Source organism: Atractosteus spatula, chromosome 26 (genome assembly GCF_055471065.1).
Source record: "Atractosteus spatula isolate fAtrSpa1 chromosome 26, fAtrSpa1.hap1, whole genome shotgun sequence".
Taxonomy (NCBI): domain Eukaryota; kingdom Metazoa; phylum Chordata; class Actinopteri; order Semionotiformes; family Lepisosteidae; genus Atractosteus; species Atractosteus spatula.
In genome coordinates this window covers 11362555-11388184 of record NC_142731.1, presented here as the reverse complement: position 1 = coordinate 11388184, position 25630 = coordinate 11362555, and positions in this window count along the sequence as shown.

The following is a 25630-nucleotide window of genomic DNA, read 5'->3' as shown; positions in this document are numbered from 1 at the left end:
GAAGGTGACCAAAGTTGCCCAAACATGTTTATTTCTACTGAAAAACACGTTTTGACAACTTCTGCACACTGGGGTTAAGGGCTGACTCAGGGGGCTCTTCTGAGCCAGGCAGTTACACTGCGATTCTAAGGGCTGAGAAAACGCGTTTATTTCGGGCTGAAAAACACGTTTTGAAAACTGTGCTGTTCCTGCCCTATAACTTACATGGGGGTGACCAAAGTTGCCTAAACGTCTTTATTTCTGCTGAAAAACACGTTTTGAAAATTTCAGCACACTGGGGTTAAGGGCTGACTCAGGGGGCTCATCTGAGCCAGGCAGTTACACTGCGATTCTAAGGGCTGAGAAAAAGCGTTTATTTCGGGCTGAAAAACACGTTTTGAAAACTGTGCTGTTCCTGCCCTATAACTTACATGGGGGTGACCAAAGTTGCCTAAACGTCTTTATTTCTGCTGAAAAACACGTTTTGAAAATTTCAGCACACTGGGGTTAAGGGCTGACTCAGGGGGCTCTTCTGAGCCAGGCAGTTACACTGCGATTCTAAGGGCTGAGAAAACGCGTTTATTTCGGGCTGAAAAACACGTTTTGAGAACTGTGCTGTTCCTGCCCTATAACTTACATGGGGGTGACCAAAGTTGCCTAAACGTCTTTATTTCTGCTGAAAAACACGTTTTGACAATTTCAGCACACTGGGGTTAAGGGCTGACTCAGGGGGCTCTTCTGAGCCAGGCAGTTACACTGCGATTCTAAGGGCTGAGAAAACGCGTTTATTTCGGGCTGAAAAACACGTTTTGAAAACTATGCTGTTCCTGCCCTATAACTTACATGGGGGTGACCAAAGTTGCCTAAACGTCTTTATTTCTGCTGAAAAACACGTTTTGACAATTTCAGCACACTGGGGTTAAGGGCTGACTCAGGGGGCTCATCTGAGCCAGGCAGTTACACTGTGATTCTAAGGGCTGAGAAAACGCGTTTATTTCGGGCTGAAAAACACGTTTTGAAAACTGTGCTGTTCCTGCCCTATAACTTACATGGGGGTGACCAAAGTTGCCTAAACGTCTTTATTTCTGCTGAAAAACACGTTTTGACAATTTCAGCACACTGGGGTTAAGGGCTGACTCAGGGGGCTCTTCTGAGCCAGGCAGTTACACTGCGATTCTAAGGGCTGAGAAAACGCGTTTATTTCGGGCTGAAAAACACGTTTTGAGAACTGTGCTGTTCCTGCCCTATAACTTACATGGGGGTGACCAAAGTTGCCTAAACGTGTTTATTTCTGCTGAAAAACACGTTTTGACAATTTCAGCACACTGGGGTTAAGGGCTGACTCAGGGGGCTCTTCTGAGCCAGGCAGTTACACTGCGATTCTAAGGGCTGAGAAAACGCGTTTTTTCGGGCTGAAAAACACGTTTTGAAAACTGTGCTGTTCCTGCCCTATAACTTACATGGGGTTGACCAAAGTTGCCTAAACGTCTTTATTTCTGCTGAAAAACACGTTTTGACAATTTCAGCACACTGGGGTTAAGGGCTGACTCAGGGGGCTCTTCTGAGCCAGGCAGTTACACTGCGATTCTAAGGGCTGAGAAAACGCGTTTATTTCGGGCTGAAAAACACGTTTTGAAAACTGTGCTGTTCCTGCCTTATAACTTACATGGGGGTGACCAAAGTTGCCTAAACGTCTTTATTTCTGCTGAAAAACACGTTTTGACAATTTCAGCACACTGGGGTTAAGGGCTGACTCAGGGGGCTCTTCTGAGCTAGGCAGTTACACTGCAATTCTAAGGGCTGAGAAAACGCGTTTATTTCGGGCTGAAAAACACGTTTTGAAAACTGAGCTGTTCCTGCCCTATAACTTACATGGGGGTGACCAAAGTTGCCTAAACGTCTTTATTTCTGCTGAAAAACACGTTTTGACAATTTCAGCACACTGGGGTTAAAGGCTGACTCAGGGGGCTCTTCTGAGCCAGGCAGTTACACTGCGATTCTAAGGGCTGAGAAAACGCGTTTATTTCGGGCTGAAAAACACGTTTTGAAAACTATGCTGTTCCTGCCCTATAACTTACATGGGGGTGACCAAAGTTGCCTAAACGTCTTTATTTCTGCTGAAAAACACGTTTTGACAATTTCAGCACACTGCGGTTAAGGGCTGACTAGTGGGCTCTTCTGAGCCAGGCAGTAACATTGGGATTCAACAGTCTGAAAAAATGCGTTTATTTCGAACTGAAAAACACCTTTTGAAAAGTGTGCTGTTCCTGCCCCAGCAGTTACATGGGGGTGACCAAAGTTGCCCAAACGTGTTTATTTCTGCTGAAAAACGCGTTTTGACAACTTCTGCACACTGCGGTTAAGGGCTGACTCAGTGGGATCTTCTGAGCCATGCAGTTACATTGGGATTCAACAGTCTGAGAAAACGTGTTTATTTCGAGTAGAAAAAAACGTTTTGAAAAGTGTGCTGTTCCTGCCCCAGAAGTTACATGAGGGTGAACAAAGTTGCCCAAAAGTGTTTATTTCTACTGAAAAACACGTTTTGACAACTTCTGCACACTGGGGTTAAGGGCTGACTAGTGGGCTCTTCTGAGCCAGGCAGTTACATTGGGATTCAACAGTCTGAAAAAACGTGTTTATTTCGAGCTGAAAAACACCTTCTGAAAAGTGTGCTTTTCCTGCCCCAGAAGTTACATGAAGGTGACCAAAGTTGCCCAAACATGTTTATTTCTACTGAAAAACACGTTTTGACAACTTCTGCACACTGGGGTTAAGGGCTGACAAAGTGGGCTCTTCTGAGCTAGGCAGTTACTTTGGGATTCAACAGTCGGAAAAAACGCGTTTATTTCGAGCTGAAAAACACGTTTTGAAAAGTGTGCTGTTCCTGTCTCAGAAGTTACATGGGGGTGACCAAAGTTGCCGTAACGTGGTTATTTCTGCTGAAAAACATGTTTTTACAACTTCTGCACACTGGGGTTAAGGGCTGACAGTGGGCTCTTCTGAGCCAGGTAGTTACATTGGGATTCCACAGTCTGAAAAAAAGTATTTTTGTCGGGCTTAAAAACAAGTTTTGAAAAGTGTGCTGTTCCTGCCCCAGAAGATACATGGGGGTGACCAAAGTTGTCCAAATATGTTTATTTCTGCTGAAAAACACGTTTTGACAACTTCTGCACACTGCGGTTAAGGGCTGACAGAGTGGGCTCTTCTGAGCCTAGCAGTTACATTGGGATTCAACAGTCTGAAAAAACGCGTTTATTTCGAGCTGAAAAACAAGTTTTGAAAAGTGTGCTGTTCCTGCCCCAGCAGTTACATGGGGGTGACCAAAGTTGCCCAAACGTGTTTACTTCTGCTGAAAAACACGTTTTGACAACTTCTGCACACTGGGGTTAAGGGCTGACTCAGTGGACTCTTCTGAGCCAGGCAGTTACATTGGGATTCAACAGTCTGAAAAAACGCGTTTATTTCGAGCTGAAAAACACCTTCTGAAAAGTGTGCTGTTCCTGCCCCAGAAGTTACATGAGGGTGAACAAAGTTACCCAAACGTGTTTATTTCTGCTGAAAAACACGCTTTGACAACTTCTGCACACTGGGGTTAAGGTCTGATTCAGTGGGCTCTTCTGAGCCATGCAGTTACACTGGGATTCAACAGTCTGAAAAAAGGTGTTTATTTCGAGCTGAAAAAATCGTTTTGAAAAGTGTGCTGTTCCTGCCCCAGAAGTTACATGAGGGTGAACAAAGTTGCCGAAAAGTATTTATTTCTGCTGAAAAACATGTTTTGACAACTTCTGCACACTGGGGTTAAGGGCTGACTCAGTGGACTCTTCTGAGCCAGGCAGTTACATTGGGATTCAACAGTCTGAAAAAACGCGTTTATTTCGAGCTCAAAAACACCTTCTGAAAAGTGTGCTTTTCCTGCCCCAGAAGTTACATGGGGGTGAACAAAGATGCATAAACATGTTTATTTCTGCTGAAAAACACGTTTTGACAACTTCTGCACACTGCGGTTAAGGGCTGACTAGTGGGCTCTTCTGAGCCAGGCAGTAACATTGGGATTCAACAGTCTGAAAAAATGCGTTTATTTCGAACTGAAAAACACCTTTTGAAAAGTGTGCTGTTCCTGCCCCAGCAGTTACATGGGGGTGACCAAAGTTGCCCAAACGTGTTTATTTCTGCTGAAAAACGCGTTTTGACAACTTCTGCACACTGGGGTTAAGGGCTGACAAAGTGGGCTCTTCTGAGCTAGGCAGTTACTTTGGGATTCAACAGTCTGAAAAAACGCGTTTATTTCGAGCTGAAAAACACGTTTTGAAAAGTGTGCTGTTCCTGTCTCAGAAGTTACATGGGGGTGACCAAAGTTGCCCAAACGTGTTTATTTCTACTGAAAAACACGTTTTGACAACTTCTGCACACCGGGGTTAAGGGCTGACAGTGGGCTCTTCTGAGCCAGGTAGTTACATTGGGATTCCACAGTCTGAAAAAAAGTATTTTTGTCGGGCTTAAAAACAAGTTTTGAAAAGTGTGCTGTTCCTGCCCCAGAGGATACATGGGGGTGACCAAAGTTGTCCAAATATGTTTATTTCTGCTGAAAAACACGTTTTGACAACTTCTGCACACTGCGGTTAAGGGCTGACAGAGTGGGCTCTTCTGAGCCTAGCAGTTACATTGGGATTCAACAGTCTGAAAAAACGCGTTTATTTTGAGCTGAAAAACAAGTTTTGAAAAGTGTGCTGTTCCTGCCCCAGCAGTTACATGGGGGTGACCAAAGTTGCCCAAACGTGTTTACTTCTGCTGAAAAACACGTTTTGACAACTTCTGCACACTGGGGTTAAGGGCTGACTCAGTGGACTCTTCTGAGCCAGGCAGTTACATTGGGATTCAACAGTCTGAAAAAACGCGTTTATTTCAAGCTGAAAAACACCTTCTGAAAAGTGTGCTGTTCCTACCCCAGAAGTTACATGAGGGTGAACAAAGTTACCCAAACGTGTTTATTTCTGCTGAAAAACACGCTTTGACAACTTCTGCACACTGGGGTTAAGGGCTGATTCAGTGGGCTCTTCTGAGCCATGCAGTTACACTGGGATTCAACAGTCTGAAAAAACGTGTTTATTTCGAGCTGAAAAACACTTTTTGAAAAGTGTGCTGGTCCTGCCCCAGAAGTTACATGGGGTGACCAAAGTTTCCCAAACGTGTTTATTTCTGCTGAAAAAAAAGTTTTGACAACTTCTGCACACTAGGGTTAAGGGCTGATTCAGTGGGCTCTTCTGACCCAGGCAGTTACATTGGGATTCAACAATCTCAAGAAACGTGTTTATTTCGAGCTGAAAAACACGTTTTGAAAAGTGTGCTGTTCCTGTCTCAGAAGTTACATGGGGGTGACCAAAGTTGTCCAAATATGTTTATTTCTGCTGAAAAACACGTTTTGACAACTTCTGCACACTGCGGTAAAGGGCTGACAGAGTGGGCTCTTCTGACCCTGGCACCTACATTGGGATTCAATAGAATGAAAAAAGGCTTTTTTTTTCGAGCTGAAAAACACGTTTTGAAAAGTGTGCTGTTCCTGCCCTAGAAGTTACTTGGGGGTGACCAAAGTTGACTAACGTGTTTATTTCTGATGAAAAACACATTTTGACAACTTCTGCACACTAGGGTTAAGGGCTGACTCAGTAGGCTCTTTTCAGCCAGGCAGTTACATTGGGATTCAACAGTCTGAAAAAACGTGTGTATTTCGAGCTGAAAAACACCTTTTGAAAAGTCTGCTTTTCCTGCCCCAGAAGTTACATGGGGGTGACCAAAGTTGCTAAAACATGTTTATTTCTGCTGAAAAACACATTTTGACAACTTCTGCACACTGGGGTTAAGGGCTGACTCAGTGGGCTCTTCTGAGCCAGGCAGTTACACTGCGATTCCAAGGGCTGAGAAAACGCGTTTATTTCGAGCTGAAAAACACGTTTTGAAAAGTGTGCTGTTCCTGCCCCAGAAGTTACATGGGGGTGACCAAAATTGCCCAAATGTGTTTATTTCTGCTGAAAAACACGTTTTGACAACTTCTGCACACTGGGGTTAAGGTTTGAGTCAGTGGGCTCTTCTGAGCCAGGCAGTTACATTGGGATTCAACAGCCTGAAAAAAAGCTTTTTTTCGAGCTGAAAAACACGTTTTGAAAAGTGTGCTGTTCCTGCCCCAGAAATTACGTGGTGGTGACCAAAGTTGCCCAAACGTGTTTATTTCTGCTGAAAAACACGTTTTGACAACTTCTGCACACTGGGGTTAAGGGCTGATTCAGTGGGCTGTTCTGAGCCAGGCAGTTACATTGGGATTCAACAATCTCAAGAAACGCGTTTATTTCGAGCTGAAAAACACGTTTTGAAAAGTGTGCTGTTCCTGCCCCAGAAGTTACATGGGGGTGACCAAAGTTGACTAACGTGTTTATTTCTGCTGAAAAACACATTTTGACAACTTTTGCACATTAGGGTTAAGGGCTGACTCAGTGGGCTCTTTTGAGCCAGGCAGTTACATTGGGATTCAACAGTCTGAAAAAACGTGTTTATTTCGAGCTGAATAACACCTTTTGAAAAGTGTGCTTTTCCTGCCCCAGAAGTTACATGGGGGTGACCAAAGTTGCTCAAACATGTTTATTTCTGCTGAAAAACACGTTTTGACAACTTCTGCACATGGGGGTTAAGGGCTGACTCAGTGGGCTCTTCTGAGCCTGGCAGTTACATTGGGATTCAACAGTCTGAAAAAACGCGTTTATTTCGAGCTGAAAAACACGTTTTGAAAAGTGTGCTGTTCCTGCCCTAGAAGTTACATGGGGGTGACCAAAGTTGACTAACGTGTTTATTTCTGCTGAAAAACACATTTTGACAACTTTTGCACATTAGGGTTAAGGGCTGACTCAGTGGGCTCTTTTGAGCCAGGCAGTTACATTGGGATTCAACAGTCTGAAAAAACGTGTTTATTTCGAGCTGAATAACACCTTTTGAAAAGTGTGCTTTTCCTGCCCCAGAAGTTACATGGGGGTGACCAAAGTTGCTAAAACATGTTTATTTCTGCTGAAAAACACATTTTGACAACTTCTGCACACTGGGGTTAAGGGCTGACTCAGTTGGCTCTTCTGAGCCAGGCAGTTACATTGGGATTCAACAGCCTGAAAAAAAGCTTTTTTTCGAGCTGAAAAACACGTTTTGAAAAGTGTGCTGTTCCTGCCCCAGAAATTACGTGGTGGTGACCAAAGTTGCCCAAACGTGTTTATTTCTGCTGAAAAACACGTTTTGACAACTTCTGCACACTGGGGTTATGGGCTGACTCAGTGGGTTCTTCTGAGCCAGGCAGTTACATTGGGATTCAACAGTCTGAAAAAACGTGTTTATTTCGAGCTGAAAAACACATTTTGAAAAGTGTGCTTTTCCTGCCCCAGAAGTTACATGGGGGTGACCAAAGTTGCCCAAAAGTGTTTATTTCTGCTGAAAAACAAGTTTTGACAACTTCTGCACACTAGGGTTAAAGGCTGATTCAGTGGGCTCTTCTGAGCCAGGCAGTTACATTGGGATTCAACAATCTCAAGAAACGCGTTTATTTTGAGCTGAAAAACACCTTTTGAAAAGTGTGCTTTTCCTACCCCAGAAGTTACATGGGGGTAACCAAAGTTGCTCAAACATGTTTATTTCTGCTGAAAAACACGTTTTGACAACTTCTGCACACTGGGGTTATGGGCTGACTCAGTGGGTTCTTCTGAGCTAGGCAGTTACATTGGGATTCAACAGTCTGAAAAAACGCGTTTAATTCGAGCTGAAAAAAAAGTTTTGAAAAGTGTGCTGTTCCTGACCCAGAAGTTACATGGGGGTGACCAAAGTTGACTAACGTGTTTATTTCTGATGAAAAACACATTTTGACAACTTCTGCACACTAGGGTTAAGGGCTGACTCAGTGGGCTCTTTTCAGACAGGCAGTTACATTGGGATTCAACAGTCTGAAAAAACGTGTTTATTTCGAGCTGAAAAACACCTTTTGAAAAGTGTGCTTTTTCTTGCCCCAGAAGTTACATGGGGGTGACCAAAGTTGCCCAAACGTGTTAATTTCTGCTGAAAAACACGTTTTGACAACTTCTGCAGACTGGGGTTAAGGGCTGACAGAGTGGGATCTTCTGAGCCAGGCAGTTACATTGGGATTCAACAGTTTGAAAAAACGCGTTTATTTCGAGCTGAAAAACACTTTTTGAAAAGTGTGCTGTTCCTGCCCAAGAAGTTACATGGGGGTGACCAAAGTTGCCCAAACGTGTTCATTTCTGCTGAAAAACACGTTTTGACAACTTCTGCACACTGCGGTTGAGGGCTGACAGAGTGGGCTCTTCTGAGCCTACCAGTTACATTGGGATTCAAGAATCTGAAAAAACGCTTTTATTTCGAGCTGAAAAACACGTTTTGAAAAGAGTGTAGTTCCTGTCCCAGAAGTTACATGGGGGTGACCAACGTTACCCAAACGTGTTTATTTCTGCTGAAAAACACGTTTTGATAACTTCTGCACACTGGGATTAAGGGCTGATTCAGTGGGCTCTTCTGAGCCAGGCAGTTACATTGGGATTCAACAGTCTGAAAAAACGCGTTTAATTCGAGCTGAAAAACACGTTTTGAAAAGTGTGCTGTTCCTGCCCAAGAAGTTACATGGGAGTGACCAAAGTTGCCCAAACGTGTTTATTTCTGCTGAAAAACACGTTTTGACAACTTCTGCACACTGCGGTTAAGGGCTGACAGAGTGGGCTCTTCTGAGCCTTGCAGTTACATTGGGATTCAAGAATCTGAAAAAACGCGTTTATTTTGAGCTGAAAAACACGTTTTGAAAAGTGTGCAGTTCCTGCCCCAGAAGTTACATGGGGGTTACCAAAGTTGCCCAAACGTGTTTATTTCTGCTGAAAAACACGTTTTGACAACTTCTGCACACTGGGGTTAAGGGCTGATTCAGTGGGCTCTTCTGAGCCAGGCAGTTACATTGCGATTCAACAGTCTGAAAAAACGCGTTTATTTTGAGCTGAAAAACACGTTTTGAAAAGTGTGCTGTTCCTGCCCAAGAAGTTACAAGGGGGTGACCAAAGTTGCCCAAACGTGTTTATTTCTGCTGAAAAACACGTTTTGACAACTTCTGCACATTGGGGTTAAGGGCTGACTCACTGGGCTCTTTTGAGTCAGGCAGTTACATTGGGATTCAACAATCTGAAGAAACGCGTTTATTTCGAGCTGAAAAACACGTTTTGAAAAGTGTGCTGTTCCTGCCTCAGACGTTACATGGGGGTGACCAAAGTTGCCCAAACGTGTTTATTTCTGCTGAAAAACACGTTTTGACAACTTCTGCACACTGCGGTTAAGGGCTGACAGAGTGGGCTCTTCTGAGCCTCGCAGTTACATTGGGATTCAAGAGTCTGAAAAAACGCGTTTATTTCAAGCTGAAAAACACGTTTTGAAAACTGTGCTGTCCTTGCCTCAAAAGTTACATGGGGTGACCAAAGTTGCCCAAACTTGTTTATTTCTGCTGAAAAACACGTTTTGACAACTTCTGCACACTGCGGTTAAGGGCTGACAGAGTGGGATCTTCTGAGCCTAGCAGTTACATTGGGATTCAAGAATCTGAAAAAACGCGTTTATTTTGAGCTGAAAAACACGTTTTGAAAAGTGTGCAGTTCCTGCCCCAGAAGTTACATGGGGGTGACCAAAGTTGCCGAAACGTGCTTATTTCTGCTGAAAAACACGTTTTGCAACTTCTGCACACTGGGGTTAAGGGCTGATTCAGTGGGCTCTTCTGAGCCAGACAGTTACATTGGGATTCAACAGTCTGAAAAAACGTGTTTAATTCGAGCTGAAAAACACGTTTTGAAAAGTGTGCAGTTCCTGCCCCAGAAGTTACATGGGGGTGACCAAAGTTGACTAACGTGTTTATTTCTGATGAAAAACACATTTTGACAACTTCTGCACACTGCGGTTAAGGGCTGACAGAGTGGGATCTTCTGAGCCTAGCAGTTACATTGGGATTCAAGCATCTGAAAAAACGCGTTTATTTCGAGCTGAAAAACACGTTTTGAAAAGTGTGCAGTTCCTGCCCAAGAAGTAACATGGGGGTGACCAAAGTTGCCCAAACGTGTTTATTTCTGCTGAAAAACACGTTTTGACAACTTCTGCACACTGCGGTTAAGGGCTGACAGAGTGGGCTCTTCTGAGCCTAGCAGTTACATTGGGATTTAAGAGTCTGAAAAAACGCGTTTATTTCAAGCTGAAAAACACGTTTTGAAAACTGTGCTGTCCTTGCCCCAAAAGTTACATGGGGTGACCAAAGTTGCCCAAACTTGTTTATTTCTGCTGAAAAACACGTTTTGACAACTTCTGCACACTGCGGTTAAGGGCTGACAGAGTGGGATCTTCTGAGCCTAGCAGTTACATTGGGATTCAAGAATCTGAAAAAACGCGTTTATTTCGAGCTGAAAAACACGTTTTGAAAAGTGTGCAGTTCCTGCCCCAGAAGTTACATGGGGGTGACCAAAGTTGCCGAAACGTGCTTATTTCTGCTGAAAAACACGTTTTGCAACTTCTGCACACTGGGGTTAAGGGCTGATTCAGTGGGCTCTTCTGAGCCAGGCAGTTACATTGGGATTCAACAGTCTGAGAAAACGCGTTTATTTCGAGCTGAAAAATAAGTTTTGAAAACTGTACTGTTCCTGTCCCAGAAGTTACATGAGGGTGACCAAAGTTACCCAAACGCGTTTATTTCAAGCTGAAAAACACGTTTTGAAAACTGTTCTGTCCTTGCCCCAAAAGTTACATGGGGTGACCAAAGTTGCCCAAACTTGTTTATTTCTGCTGAAAAACACGTTTTGACAACTTCTGCACACTGGGGTTAAGGGGTGATTCAGTGTGCTCTTCTGAGCCAGGCAGTTACATTGGGATTCAACAGTCTGAAAAAACGCGTTTATTTTGAGCTGAAAAACACGTTTTGAAAAGTGTGCTGTTCCTGCCCCAGAAGTTACATGGGGGTGACCAAAGTTGACTAACGTGTTTATTTCTGATGAAAAACACATTTTGACAACTTCTGCACACTAGGGTTAAGGGCTGACTCAGTGGGCTCTTTTCAGCCAGGCAGTTACATTGGGATTCAACAGTCTGAAAAAACGTGTTTATTTCGAGCTGAAAAACACCTTTTGAAAAGTGTGCTTTTCTTGCCCCAGAAGTTACATGGGGGTGACCAAAGTTGCCCAAACGTGTTAATTTCTGCTGAAAAACACGTTTTGACAACTTCTGCAGACTGGGGTTAAGGGCTGACAGAGTGGGATCTTCTGAGCCAGGCAGTTACATTGGGTTTCAACAGTTTGAAAAAACGCGTTTATTTCGAGCTGAAAAACACTTTTTGAAAAGTGTGCTGTTCCTGCCCAAGAAGTTACATGGGGGTGACCAAAGTTGCCCATACGTGTTTATTTCTGCTGAAAAACACGTTTTGACAACTTCTGCACACTGGGGTTAAGGGCTCATTCAGTGGGCCCTTCTGAGCCAGGCAGTTACATTGGGATTCAACAGTCTGAAAAAACACGTTTAATTTGAGCTGAAAAACACGTTTTGAAAAGTGTGCTGTTCCTGCCCAAGAAGTTACATGGGGGTGACCAAAGTTGCCCAAACGTGTTTATTTCTGCTGAAAAACACATTTTGACAACTTCTGCACACTGCGGTTAAGGGCTGACAGAGTGGGCTCTTCTGAGCCTAGCAGTTACATTGGGATTCAAGAATCTGAAAAAACGCGTTTATTTCGAGATGAAAAACACGTTTTGAAAAGTGTGCAGTTCCTGCCCCAGAAGTTACATGGGGGTGACCAAAGTTGCCCAAACGTGTTTATTTCTGCTGAAAAACACGTTTTGACAACTTCTGCACACTGCGGTTAAGGGCTGACAGAGTGGGCTCTTCTGAGCCTCGCAGTTACATTGGGATTCAAGAGTCTGAAAAAACGCGTTTATTTCAAGCTGAAAAACACGTTTTGAAAACTGTTCTGTCCTTGCCCCAAAAGTTACATGGGGTGACCAAAGTTGCCCAAACTTGTTTATTTCTGCTGAAAAACACGTTTTGACAACTTCTGCACACTGGGGTTAAGGGGTGATTCAGTGCGCTCTTCTGAGCCAGGCAGTTACATTGGGATTCAACAGTCTGAAAAAACGCGTTTATTTTGAGCTGAAAAACACGTTTTGAAAAGTGTGCTGTTCCTGCCCCAGAATTTACATGGGGGTGACCAAATTTGCCCACTCGTGTTTATTTCTGCTGAAAAACACGTTTTGACAACTTCTGCACACTGGGGTTAAGGGCTGACTCACTGGGCTCTTTTGAGCCAGGCAGTTACATTGGGATTCAAGAGTCTGAAAAAACGCGTTTATTTCAAGCTGAAAAACACGTTTTGAAAACTGTACTTTCCCTGCCCCCAAAGTTACATGGGGTGACCAAAGTTGCCCAAACTTGTTTATTTCTGCTGAAAAACACGTTTTGACAACTTCTGCACACTGGGGTTAAGGGCTGACAGAGCGGGCTCTTCTGAGCCTGGCAGTTACATTGGGATTCAACAGTCTGAAAAAACGCGTTTATTTCGAGCTGAAAAACACGTTTTGAAAAGTGTACTGTTCCTGCCCCAGAAGTTACATGGGGGTAACCAAAGTTGCCCAAACGTGTTTATTTCTGCTGAAAAACACGTTTTGGCAACTTCTGCACACTGGGGTTAAGGGCTGACTCACTGGGCTCTTTTCAGTCAGGCAGTTAAATTGGCATTCAACAGTCTGAAAAAACGCGTTTATTTCGAGCTGAAAAACACGTTTTGAAAAGTGTGCTGTTCCTGACCCAGAAGTTACATGGGGGTGACCAAAGTTGACTAACGTGTTTATTTCTGATGAAAAACACATTTTGACAACTTCTGCACACTAGGGTTAAGGGCTGACTCAGTGGGCTCTTTTCAGCCAGGCAGTTACATTGGGATTCAACAGTCTGAAAAAACGTGTTTATTTCGAGCTGAAAAACACCTTTTGAAAAGTGTGCTTTTCTTGCCCCAGAAGTTACATGGGGGTGACCAAAGTTGCCCAAACGTGTTAATTTCTGCTGAAAAACACGTTTTGACAACTTCTGCAGACTGGGGTTAAGGGCTGACAGAGTGGGATCTTCTGAGCCAGGCAGTTACATTGGGATTCAAGAATCTGAAAAAACGCGTTTATTTCGAGATGAAAAACACGTTTTGAAAAGTGTGCAGTTCCTGCCCCAGAAGTTACATGGGGGTTACCAAAGTTGCCCAAACGTGTTTATTTCTGCTGAAAAACACGTTTTGACAACTTCTGCACACTGGGGTTAAGGGCTGATTCAGTGGGCTCTTCTGAGCCAGGCAGTTACATTGCGATTCAACAGTCTGAAAAAACGCGTTTATTTCGAGCTGAAAAACACGTTTTGAAAAGTGTGCTGTTCCTGCCTCAGACGTTACATGGGGGTGACCAAAGTTGCCCAAACGTGTTTATTTCTGCTGAAAAACACGTTTTGACAACTTCTGCACACTGCGGTTAAGGGCTGACAGAGTGGGCTCTTCTGAGCCTCGCAGTTACATTAGGATTCAAGAGTCTGAAAAAACGCGTTTATTTCAAGCTGAAAAACACGTTTTGAAAACTGTGCTGTCCTTGCCTCAAAAGTTACATGGGGTGACCAAAGTTGCCCAAACTTGTTTATTTCTGCTGAAAAACACGTTTTGACAACTTCTGCACACTGCGGTTAAGGGCTGACAGAGTGGGATCTTCTGAGCCTAGCAGTTACATTGGGATTCAAGAATCTGAAAAAACGCGTTGATTTCGAGCTGAAAAACACGTTTTGAAAAGTGTGCAGTTCCTGCCCCAGAAGTTACATGGGGGTGACCAAAGTTGCCGAAACGTGCTTATTACTGCTGAAAAACACGTTTTGCAACTTCTGCACACTGGGGTTAAGGGCTGATTCAGTGGGCTCTTCTGAGCCAGGCAGTTACATTGGGATTCAACAGTCTGAGAAAACGCGTTTATTTCGAGCTGAAAAATAAGTTTTGAAAACTGTACTGTTCCTGTCCCAGAAGTTACATGAGGGTGACCAAAGTTACCCAAACGTGTTTATTTCTGCTGAAAAACACGTTTTGACAACTTCTGCACACTGCGGTTAAGGGCTGACAGAGTGGGCTCTTCTGAGCCTAGCAGTTACATTGGGATTCAAGAGTCTGAAAAAACGTGTTTATTTCAAGCTGAAAAACACGTTTTGAAAACTGTTCTGTCCTTGCCCCAAAAGTTACATGGGGTGACCAAAGTTGCCCAAACTTGTTTATTTCTGCTGAAAAACACGTTTTGACAACTTCTGCACACTGGGGTTAAGGGGTGATTCAGTGCGCTCTTCTGAGCCAGGCAGTTACATTGGGATTCAACAGTCTGAAAAAACGCGTTTATTTTGAGCTGAAAAACACGTTTTGAAAAGTGTGCTGTTCCTGACCCAGAATTTACATGGGGGTGACCAAATTTGCCCACTCGTGTTTATTTCTGCTGAAAAACACGTTTTGACAACTTCTGCACACTGGGGTTAAGGGCTGACTCACTGGGCTCTTTTGAGCCAGGCAGTTACATTGGGATTCAAGAGTCTGAAAAAACGCGTTTATTTCAAGCTGAAAAACACGTTTTGAAAACTGTACTTTCCCTGCCCCAAAAGTTACATGGGGTGACCAAAGTTGCCCAAACTTGTTTATTTCTGCTGAAAAACACGTTTTGACAACTTCTGCACACTGGGGTTAAGGGCTGACAGAGCGGGCTCTTCTGAGCCTGGCAGTTACATTGGGATTCAACAGTCTGAAAAAACGCGTTTATTTCGAGCTGAAAAACACGTTTTGAAAAGTGTGCTGTTCCTGCCCCAGAAGTTACATGGGGGTAACCAAAGTTGCCCAAACGTGTTTATTTCTGCTGAAAAACACGTTTTGGCAACTTCTGCACACTGGGGTTAAGGGCTGACTCACTGGGCTCTTTTCAGTCAGGCAGTTAAATTGGGATTCAACAGTCTGAAAAAACGCGTTTATTTCGAGCTGAAAAACACGTTTTGAAAAGTGTGCTGTTCCTGACCCAGAAGTTACATGGGGGTGACCAAAGTTGACTAACGTGTTTATTTCTGATGAAAAACACATTTTGACAACTTCTGCACACTAGGGTTAAGGGCTGACTCAGTGGGCTCTTTTCAGCCAGGCAGTTACATTGGGATTCAACAGTCTGAAAAAACGTGTTTATTTCGAGCTGAAAAACACCTTTTGAAAAGTGTGCTTTTCTTGCCCCAGAAGTTACATGGGGGTGACCAAAGTTGCCCAAACGTGTTAATTTCTGCTGAAAAACACGTTTTGACAACTTCTGCAGACTGGGGTTAAGGGCTGACAGAGTGGGATCTTCTGAGCCAGGCAGTTACATTGGGTTTCAACAGTTTGAAAAAACGCGTTTATTTCGAGCTGAAAAACACTTTTTGAAAAGTGTGCTGTTCCTGCCCAAGAAGTTACATGGGGGTGACCAAAGTTGCCCAAACGTGTTCATTTCTGCTGAAAAACACGTTTTGACAACTTCTGCACACTGGGGTTAAGGGCTCATTCAGTGGGCTCTTCTGAACCAGGCAGTTACATTGGGATTCAACAGTCTGAAAAAACACGTTTAATTTGAGCTGAAAAACACGTTTTGAAAAGTGTGCTGTTCCTGCCCAAGAAGTTACATGGGGGTGACCAAAGTTGCCCAAACGTGTTTATTTCTGCTGAAAAACACATTTTGACAACTTCTGCACACTGCGGTTAAGGGCTGACAGAGTGGGCTCTTCTGAGCCTAGCAGTTACATTGGGATTCAAGAATCTGAAAAAACGCGTTTATTTCGAGATGAAAAACACGTTTTGAAAAGTGTGCAGTTCCTGCCCCAGAAGTTACATGGGGGTGACCAAAGTTGCCGAAACGTGCTTATTTCTGCTGAAAAACACGTTTTGCAACTTCTGCACACTGGGGTTAAGGGCTGATTCAGTGGGCTCTTCTGAGCCAGGCAGTTACATTGGGATTCAACAGTCTGAGAAAACGCGTTTATTTCGAGCTGAAAAATAAGTTTTGAAAACTGTACTGTTCCTGTCCCAGAAGTTACATGAGGGTGACCAAAGTTACCCAAACGTGTTTATTTCTGCTGAAAAACACGTTTTGACAACTTCTGCACACTGCGGTTAAGGGCTGACAGAGTGGGCTCTTCTGAGCCTAGCAGTTAAATTGGGATTCAAGAGTCTGAAAAAACGTGTTTATTTCAAGCTGAAAAACACGTTTTGAAAACTGTTCTGTCCTTGTCCCAAAAGTTACATGGGGTGACCAAAGTTGCCCAAACTTGTTTATTTCTGCTGAAAAACACGTTTTGACAACTTCTGCACACTGGGGTTAAGGGGTGATTCAGTGCGCTCTTCTGAGCCAGGCAGTTACATTGGGATTCAACAGTCTGAAAAAACGCGTTTATTTTGAGCTGAAAAACACGTTTTGAAAAGTGTGCTGTTCCTGCCCCAGAATTTACATGGGGGTGACCAAATTTGCCCACTCGTGTTTATTTCTGCTGAAAAACACGTTTTGACAACTTCTGCACACTGGGGTTAAGGGCTGACTCACTAGGCTCTTTTGAGCCAGGCAGTTACATTGGGATTCAAGAGTCTGAAAAAACGCGTTTATTTCAAGCTGAAAAACACGTTTTGAAAACTGTACTTTCCCTGCCCCAAAAGTTACATGGGGTGACCAAAGTTGCCCAAACTTGTTTATTTCTGCTGAAAAACACATTTTGACAACTTCTGCACACTGGGGTTAAGGGGTGATTCAGTGCGCTCTTCTGAGCCAGGCAGTTACATTGGGATTCAACAGTCTGAAAAAACGCGTTTATTTCGAGCTGAAAAACACGTTTTGAAAAGTGTGCAGTTCCTGCCCAAGAAGTTACATGGGGGTGACCAAAGTTGACTAACGTGTTTATTTCTGCTGAAAAACACGTTTTGCAACTTCTGCACACTGGGATTAAGGGCTGATTCAGTGGGCTCTTCTGAGCCAGGCAGTTACATTGGGATTCAACAGTCTGAAAAAATGTGTTTAATTCGAGCTGAAAAACACGTTTTGAAAAGTGTGCAGTTCCTGCCCTAGAAGTTACATGGGGGTGACCAAAGTTGACTAACGTGTTTATTTCTGCTGAAAAACACGTTTTGCAACTTCTGCACACTGGGATTAAGGGCTGATTCAGTGGGCTCTTCTGAGCCAGGCAGTTACATTGGGATTCAACAGTCTGAAAAAACGTGTTTAATTCGAGCTGAAAAACACGTTTTGAAAAGTGTGCAGTTCCTGCCCCAGAAGTTACATGGGGGTGACCAAAGTTGACTAACGTGTTTATTTCTGATGAAAAACACATTTTGACAACTTCTGCACACTGCGGTTAAGGGCTGACAGAGTGGGATCTTCTGAGCCTAGCAGTTACATTGGGATTCAAGCATCTGAAAAAACGCGTTTATTTCGAGCTGAAAAACACGTTTTGAAAAGTGTGCAGTTCCTGCCCAAGAAGTCACATGGGGGTGACCAAAGTTGCCCAAACGTGTTTATTTCTGCTGAAAAACACGTTTTGACAACTTCTGCACACTGCGGTTAAGGGCTGACAGAGTGGGCTCTTCTGAGCCTAGCAGTTACATTGGGATTCAAGAGTCTGAAAAAACGCGTTTATTTCAAGCTGAAAAACACGTTTTGAAAACTGTGCTGTCCTTGCCCCAAAAGTTACATGGGGTGACCAAAGTTGCCCAAACTTGTTTATTTCTGCTGAAAAACACGTTTTGACAACTTCTGCACACTGCGGTTAAGGGCTGACAGAGTGGGATCTTCTGAGCCTAGCAGTTACATTGGGATTCAAGAATCTGAAAAAACGCGTTTATTTCGAGCTGAAAAACAGGTTTTGAAAAGTGTGCAGTTCCTGCCCCAGGAGTTACATGGGGGTGACCAAAGTTGCCGAAACGTGCTTATTTCTGCTGAAAAACACGTTTTGCAACTTCTGCACACTGGGGTTAAGGGCTGATTCAGTGGGCTCTTCTGAGCCAGGCAGTTACATTGGGATTCAACAGTCTGAGAAAACGCGTTTATTTCGAGCTGAAAAATAAGTTTTGAAAACTGTACTGTTCCTGTCCCAGAAGTTACATGAGGGTGACCAAAGTTACCCAAACGTGTTTATTTCTGCTGAAAAACACGTTTTGACAACTTCTGCACACTGCGGTTAAGGGTTGACAGAGTGGGCTCTTCTGAGCCTAGCAGTTACATTGGGATTCAAGAGTCTGAAAAAACGCGTTTATTTCAAGCTGAAAAACACGTTTTGAAAACTGTTCTGTCTTTGCCCCAAAAGTTACATGGGGTGACCAAAGTTGCCCAAACTTGTTTATTTCTGCTGAAAAACACGTTTTGACAACTTCTGCACACTGGGGTTAAGGGGTGATTCAGTGGGCTCTTCTGAGCCAGGCAGTTACATTGGGATTCAACAGTCTGAAAAAACGCGTTTATTTTGAGCTGAAAAACAGGTTTTGAAAAGTGTTCTGTTCCTGACCCAGAATTTACATGGGGGTGACCAAATTTGCCCACTCGTGTTTATTTCTGCTGAAAAACACGTTTTGACAACTTCTGCACACTGGGGTTAAGGGCTGACTCACTAGGCTCTTTTGAGCCAGGCAGTTACATTGGGATTCAAGAGTCTGAAAAAACGCGTTTATTTCAAGCTGAAAAACACGTTTTGAAAACTGTACTTTCCCTGCCCCAAAAGTTACATGGGGTGACCAAAGTTGCCCAAACTTGTTTATTTCTACTGAAAAACACGTTTTGACAACTTCTGCACACTGGGGTTAAGGGCTGACAGAGTGGGCTCTTCTGAGCCTGGCAGTTACATTGGGATTCAACAGTCTGAAAAAACGCGTTTATTTCGAGCTGAAAAACACGTTTTGAAAAGTGTGCTGTTCCTGCCCCAGAAGTTACATGGGGGTAACCAAAGTTGCCCAAACGTGTTTATTTCTGCTGAAAAACACGTTTTGGCAACTTCTGCACACTGGGGTTAAGGGCTGACTCACTGGGCTCTTTTGAGTCAGGCAGTTACATTGGGATTCAACAGTCTGAAAAAACGTGTTTAATTCGAGCTGAAAAACACGTTTTGAAAAGTGTGCTGTTCCTGCCCAAGAAGTTACATGGGGGTGACCAAAGTTGCCCAAACGTGTTTATTTCTGCTGAAAAACACGTTTTGACAACTTCTGCACACTGCGGTTAAGGGCTGACAGAGTGGGCTCTTCTGAGCCTAGCAGTTACATTGGGATTCAAGAATCTGAAAAAACGCGTTTATTTCGAGCTGAAAAACACGTTTTGAAAAGTGTGCAGTTCCTGCCCTAGAAGTTACATGGGGGTGACCAAAGTTGACTAACGTGTTTATTTCTGCTGAAAAACACGTTTTGCAACTTCTGCACACTGGGATTAAGGGCTGATTCAGTGGGCTCTTCTGAGCCAGGCAGTTACATTGGGATTCAACAGTCTGAAAAAACGTGTTTAATTCGAGCTGAAAAACACGTTTTGAAAAGTGTGCAGTTCCTGCCCCAGAAGTTACATGGGGGTGACCAAAGTTGACTAACGTGTTTATTTCTGATGAAAAACACATTTTGACAACTTCTGCACACTGCGGTTAAGGGCTGACAGAGTGGGATCTTCTGAGCCTAGCAGTTACATTGGGATTCAAGCATCTGAAAAAACGCGTTTATTTCGAGCTGAAAAACACGTTTTGAAAAGTGTGCAGTTCCTGCCCAAGAAGTCACATGGGGGTGACCAAAGTTGCCCAAACGTGTTTATTTCTGCTGAAAAACACGTTTTGACAACTTCTGCACACTGCGGTTAAGGGCTGACAGAGTGGGCTCTTCTGAGCCTAGCAGTTACATTGGGATTCAAGAGTCTGAAAAAACGCGTTTATTTCAAGCTGAAAAACACGTTTTGAAAACTGTGCTGTCCTTGCCCCAAAAGTTACATGGGGTGACCAAAGTTGCCCAAACTTGTTTATTTCTGCTGAAAAACACGTTTTGACAACTTCTGCACACTGCGGTTAAGGGCTGACAGAGTGGGATCTTCTGAGCCTAGCAGTTACATTGGGATTCAAGAATCTGAAAAAACGCGTTTATTTCGAGCTGAAAAACAGGTTTTGAAAAGTGTGCAGTTCCTGCCCCAGAAGTTACATGGGGGTGACCAAAGTTGCCGAAACGTGCTTATTTCTGCTGAAAAACACGTTTTGCAACTTCTGCACACTGGGGTTAAGGGCTGATTCAGTGGGCTCTTCTGAGCCAGGCTGTTACATTGGGATTCAACAGTCTGAGAAAACGCGTTTATTTCGAGCTGAAAAATAAGTTTTGAAAACTGTACTGTTCCTGTCCCAGAAGTTACATGAGGGTGACCAAAGTTACCCAAACGTGTTTATTTCTGCTGAAAAACACGTTTTGACAACTTCTGCACACTGCGGTTAAGGGCTGACAGAGTGGGCTCTTCTGAGCCTAGCAGTTACATTGGGATTCAAGAGTCTGAAAAAACGCGTTTATTTCAAGCTGAAAAACACGTTTTGAAAACTGTTCTGTCCTTGCCCCAAAAGTTACATGGGGTGACCAAAGTTGCCCAAACTTGTTTATTTCTGCTGAAAAACACGTTTTGACAACTTCTGCACACTGGGGTTAAAGGGTGATTCAGTGGGCTCTTCTGAGCCAGGCAGTTACATTGGGATTCAACAGTCTGAAAAAACGTGTTTATTTCGAGCTGAAAAACACGTTTTGAAAAGTGTGCTGTTCCTGCCCCAGAAGTTACATGGGGGTGACCAAAGTTGACTAACGTGTTTATTTCTGATGAAAAACACATTTTGACAACTTCTGCACACTAGGGTTAAGGGCTGACTCAGTGGGCTCTTCTCAGCCAGGCAGTTACATTGGGATTCAACAGTCTGAAAAAACGTGTTTATTTCGAGCTGAAAAACACGTTTTGAAAAGTGTTCTGTTCCTGACCCAGAATTTACATGGGGGTGACCAAATTTGCCCACTCGTGTTTATTTCTGCTGAAAAACACGTTTTGACAACTTCTGCACACTGGGGTTAAGGGCTGACTCACTAGGCTCTTTTGAGCCAGGCAGTTACATTGGGATTCAAGAGTCTGAAAAAACGCGTTTATTTCAAGCTGAAAAACACGTTTTGAAAACTGTACTTTCCCTGCCCCAAAAGTTACATGGGGTGACCAAAGTTGCCCAAACTTGTTTATTTCTGCTGAAAAACACGTTGTGACAACTTCTGCACACTGCGGTTAAGGGCTGACAGAGTGGGCTCTTCTGAGCCTCGCAGTTACATTGGGATTCAAGAGTCTGAAAAAACGCGTTTATTTCAAGCTGAAAAACACGTTTTGAAAACTGTGCTGTCCTTGCCTCAAAAGTTACATGGGGTGACCAAAGTTGCCCAAACTTGTTTATTTCTGCTGAAAAACACGTTTTGACAACTTCTGCACACTGCGGTTAAGGGCTGACAGAGTGGGATCTTCTGAGCCTAGCAGATACATTGGGATTCAAGAATCTGAAAAAACGCGTTGATTTCGAGCTGAAAAACACGTTTTGAAAAGTGTGCAGTTCCTGCCCCAGAAGTTACATGGGGGTGACCAAAGTTGCCCAAACGTGTTTATTTCTGCTGAAAAACACGTTTTGACAACTTCTGCACACTGCGGTTAAGGGCTGACAGAGTGGGCTCTTCTGAGCCTAGCAGTTACATTGGGATTCAAGAGTCTGAAAAAACGCGTTTATTTCAAGCTGAAAAACACGTTTTGAAAACTGTGCTGTCCTTGCCCCAAAAGTTACATGGGGTGACCAAAGTTGCCCAAACTTGTTTATTTCTGCTGAAAAACACGTTTTGACAACTTCTGCACACTGGGGTTAAGGGGTGATTCAGTGCGCTCTTCTGAGCCAGGCAGTTACATTGGGATTCAACAGTCTGAAAAAACGCGTTTATTTTGAGCTGAAAAACACGTTTTGAAAAGTGTGCTGTTCCTGCCCCAGAATTTACATGGGGGTGACCAAATTTGCCCACTCGTGTTTATTTCTGCTGAAAAACACGTTTTGACAACTTCTGCACACTGGGGTTAAGGGCTGACTCACTAGGCTCTTTTGAGCCAGGCAGTTACATTGGGATTCAAGAGTCTGAAAAAACGCGTTTATTTCAAGCTGAAAAACACGTTTTGAAAACTGTACTTTCCCTGCCCCAAAAGTTACATGGGGTGACCAAAGTTGCCCAAACTTGTTTATTTCTGCTGAAAAACACGTTTTGACAACTTCTGCACACTGCGGTTAAGGGCTGACAGAGTGGGCTCTTCTGAGCCTAGCAGTTACATTGGGATTCAAGAATCTGAAAAAACGCGTTTATTTCGAGCTGAAAAACACGTTTTGAAAAGTGTGCAGTTCCTGCCCTAGAAGTTACATGGGGGTGACCAAAGTTGACTAACGTGTTTATTTCTGCTGAAAAACACGTTTTGCAACTTCTGCACACTGGGATTAAGGGCTGATTCAGTGGGCTCTTCTGAGCCAGGCAGTTACATTGGGATTCAACAGTCTGAAAAAACGTGTTTAATTCGAGCTGAAAAACACGTTTTGAAAAGTGTGCAGTTCCTGCCCCAGAAGTTACATGGGGGTGACCAAAGTTGACTAACGTGTTTATTTCTGATGAAAAACACATTTTGACAACTCCTGCACACTGCGGTTAAGGGCTGACAGAGTGGGATCTTCTGAGCCTAGCAGTTACATTGGGATTCAAGCATCTGAAAAAACGCGTTTATTTCGAGCTGAAAAACAGGTTTTGAAAAGTGTGCAGTTCCTGCCCCAGAAGTTACATGGGGGTGACCAAAGTTGCCGAAACGTGCTTATTTCTGCTGAAAAACACGTTTTGCAACTGCTGCACACTGGGGTTAAGGGCTGATTCAGTGGGCTCTTCTGAGCCAGGCAGTTACATTGGGATTCAACAGTCTGAGAAAACGCGTTTATTTCGAGCTGAAAAATAAGTTTTGAAAACTGTACTGTTCCTGTCCCAGAAGTTACATGAGGGTGACCAAAGTTACCCAAACGTGTTTATTTCTGCTGAAAAACACGTTTTGACAACTTCTGCACACTGCGGTTAAGGGTTGACAGAGTGGGCTCTTCTGAGCCTAGCAGTTACATTGGGATTCAAGAGTCTGAAAAAACGCGTTTATTTCAAGCTGAAAAACACGTTTTGAAAACTGTTCTGTCTTTGCCCCAAAAGTTACATGGGGTGACCAAAGTTGCCCAAACTTGTTTATTTCTGCTGAAAAACACGTTTTGACAACTTCTGCACACTGGGGTTAAGGGGTGACTCGGTGGGCTCTTCTGAGCCAGGCAGTTACATTGGGATTCAACAGTCTGAAAAAACGCGTTTATTTTGAGCTGAAAAACACGTTTTGAAAAGTGTTCTGTTCCTGACCCAGAATTTACATGGGGGTGACCAAATTTGCCCACTCGTGTTTATTTCTGCTGAAAAACACGTTTTGACAACTTCTGCACACTGGGGTTAAGGGCTGACTCACTAGGCTCTTTTGAGCCAGGCAGTTACATTGGGATTCAAGAGTCTGAAAAAACGCGTTTATTTCAAGCTGAAAAACACGTTTTGAAAACTGTACTTTCCCTGCCCCAAAAGTTACATGGGGTGACCAAAGTTGCCCAAACTTGTTTATTTCTGCTGAAAAACACGTTTTGACAACTTCTGCACACTGGGGTTAAGGGCTGACAGAGTGGGCTCTTCTGAGCCTGGCAGTTACATTGGGATTCAACAGTCTGAAAAAACGCGTTTATTTCGAGCTGAAAAACACGTTTTGAAAAGTGTGCTGTTCCTGCCCCAGAAGTTACATGGGGGTAACCAAAGTTGCCCAAACGTGTTTATTTCTGCTGAAAAACACGTTTTGGCAACTTCTGCACACTGGGGTTAAGGGCTGACTCACTGGGCTCTTTTGAGTCAGGCAGTTACATTGGGATTCAACAGTCTGAAGAAACGTGTTTAATTCGAGCTGAAAAACACGTTTTGAAAAGTGTGCTGTTCCTGCCCAAGAAGTTACATGGGGGTGACCAAAGTTGCCCAAACGTGTTTATTTCTGCTGAAAAACACGTTTTGACAACTTCTGCACACTGCGGTTAAGGGCTGACAGAGTGGGCTCTTCTGAGCCTAGCAGTTACATTGGGATTCAAGAATCTGAAAAAACGCGTTTATTTCGAGCTGAAAAACACGTTTTGAAAAGTGTGCAGTTCCTGCCCAAGAAGTCACATGGGGGTGACCAAAGTTGCCCAAACGTGTTTATTTCTGCTGAAAAACACGTTTTGACAACTTCTGCACACTGCGGTTAAGGGCTGACAGAGTGCGCTCTTCTGAGCCTAGCAGTTACATTGGGATTCAAGAGTCTGAAAAAACGCGTTTATTTCAAGCTGAAAAACACGTTTTGAAAACTGTGCTGTCCTTGCCCCAAAAGTTACATGGGGTGACCAAAGTTGCCCAAACTTGTTTATTTCTGCTGAAAAACACGTTTTGACAACTTCTGCACACTGCGGTTAAGGGCTGACAGAGTGGGATCTTCTGAGCCTAGCAGTTACATTGGGATTCAAGAATCTGAAAAAACGCGTTTATTTCGAGCTGAAAAACAGGTTTTGAAAAGTGTGCAGTTCCTGCCCCAGGAGTTACATGGGGGTGACCAAAGTTGCCGAAACGTGCTTATTTCTGCTGAAAAACACGTTTTGCAACTTCTGCACACTGGGGTTAAGGGCTGATTCAGTGGGCTCTTCTGAGCCAGGCAGTTACATTGGGATTCAACAGTCTGAGAAAACGCGTTTATTTCGAGCTGAAAAATAAGTTTTGAAAACTGTACTGTTCCTGTCCCAGAAGTTACATGAGGGTGACCAAAGTTACCCAAACGTGTTTATTTCTGCTGAAAAACACGTTTTGACAACTTCTGCACACTGCGGTTAAGGGTTGACAGAGTGGGCTCTTCTGAGCCTAGCAGTTACATTGGGATTCAAGAGTCTGAAAAAACGCGTTTATTTCAAGCTGAAAAACACGTTTTGAAAACTGTTCTGTCTTTGCCCCAAAAGTTACATGGGGTGACCAAAGTTGCCCAAACTTGTTTATTTCTGCTGAAAAACACGTTTTGACAACTTCTGCACACTGGGGTTAAGGGGTGATTCAGTGGGCTCTTCTGAGCCAGGCAGTTACATTGGGATTCAACAGTCTGAAAAAACGCGTTTATTTTGAGCTGAAAAACAGGTTTTGAAAAGTGTTCTGTTCCTGACCCAGAATTTACATGGGGGTGACCAAATTTGCCCACTCGTGTTTATTTCTGCTGAAAAACACGTTTTGACAACTTCTGCACACTGGGGTTAAGGGCTGACTCACTAGGCTCTTTTGAGCCAGGCAGTTACATTGGGATTCAAGAGTCTGAAAAAACGCGTTTATTTCAAGCTGAAAAACACGTTTTGAAAACTGTACTTTCCCTGCCCCAAAAGTTACATGGGGTGACCAAAGTTGCCCAAACTTGTTTATTTCTGCTGAAAAACACGTTTTGACAAC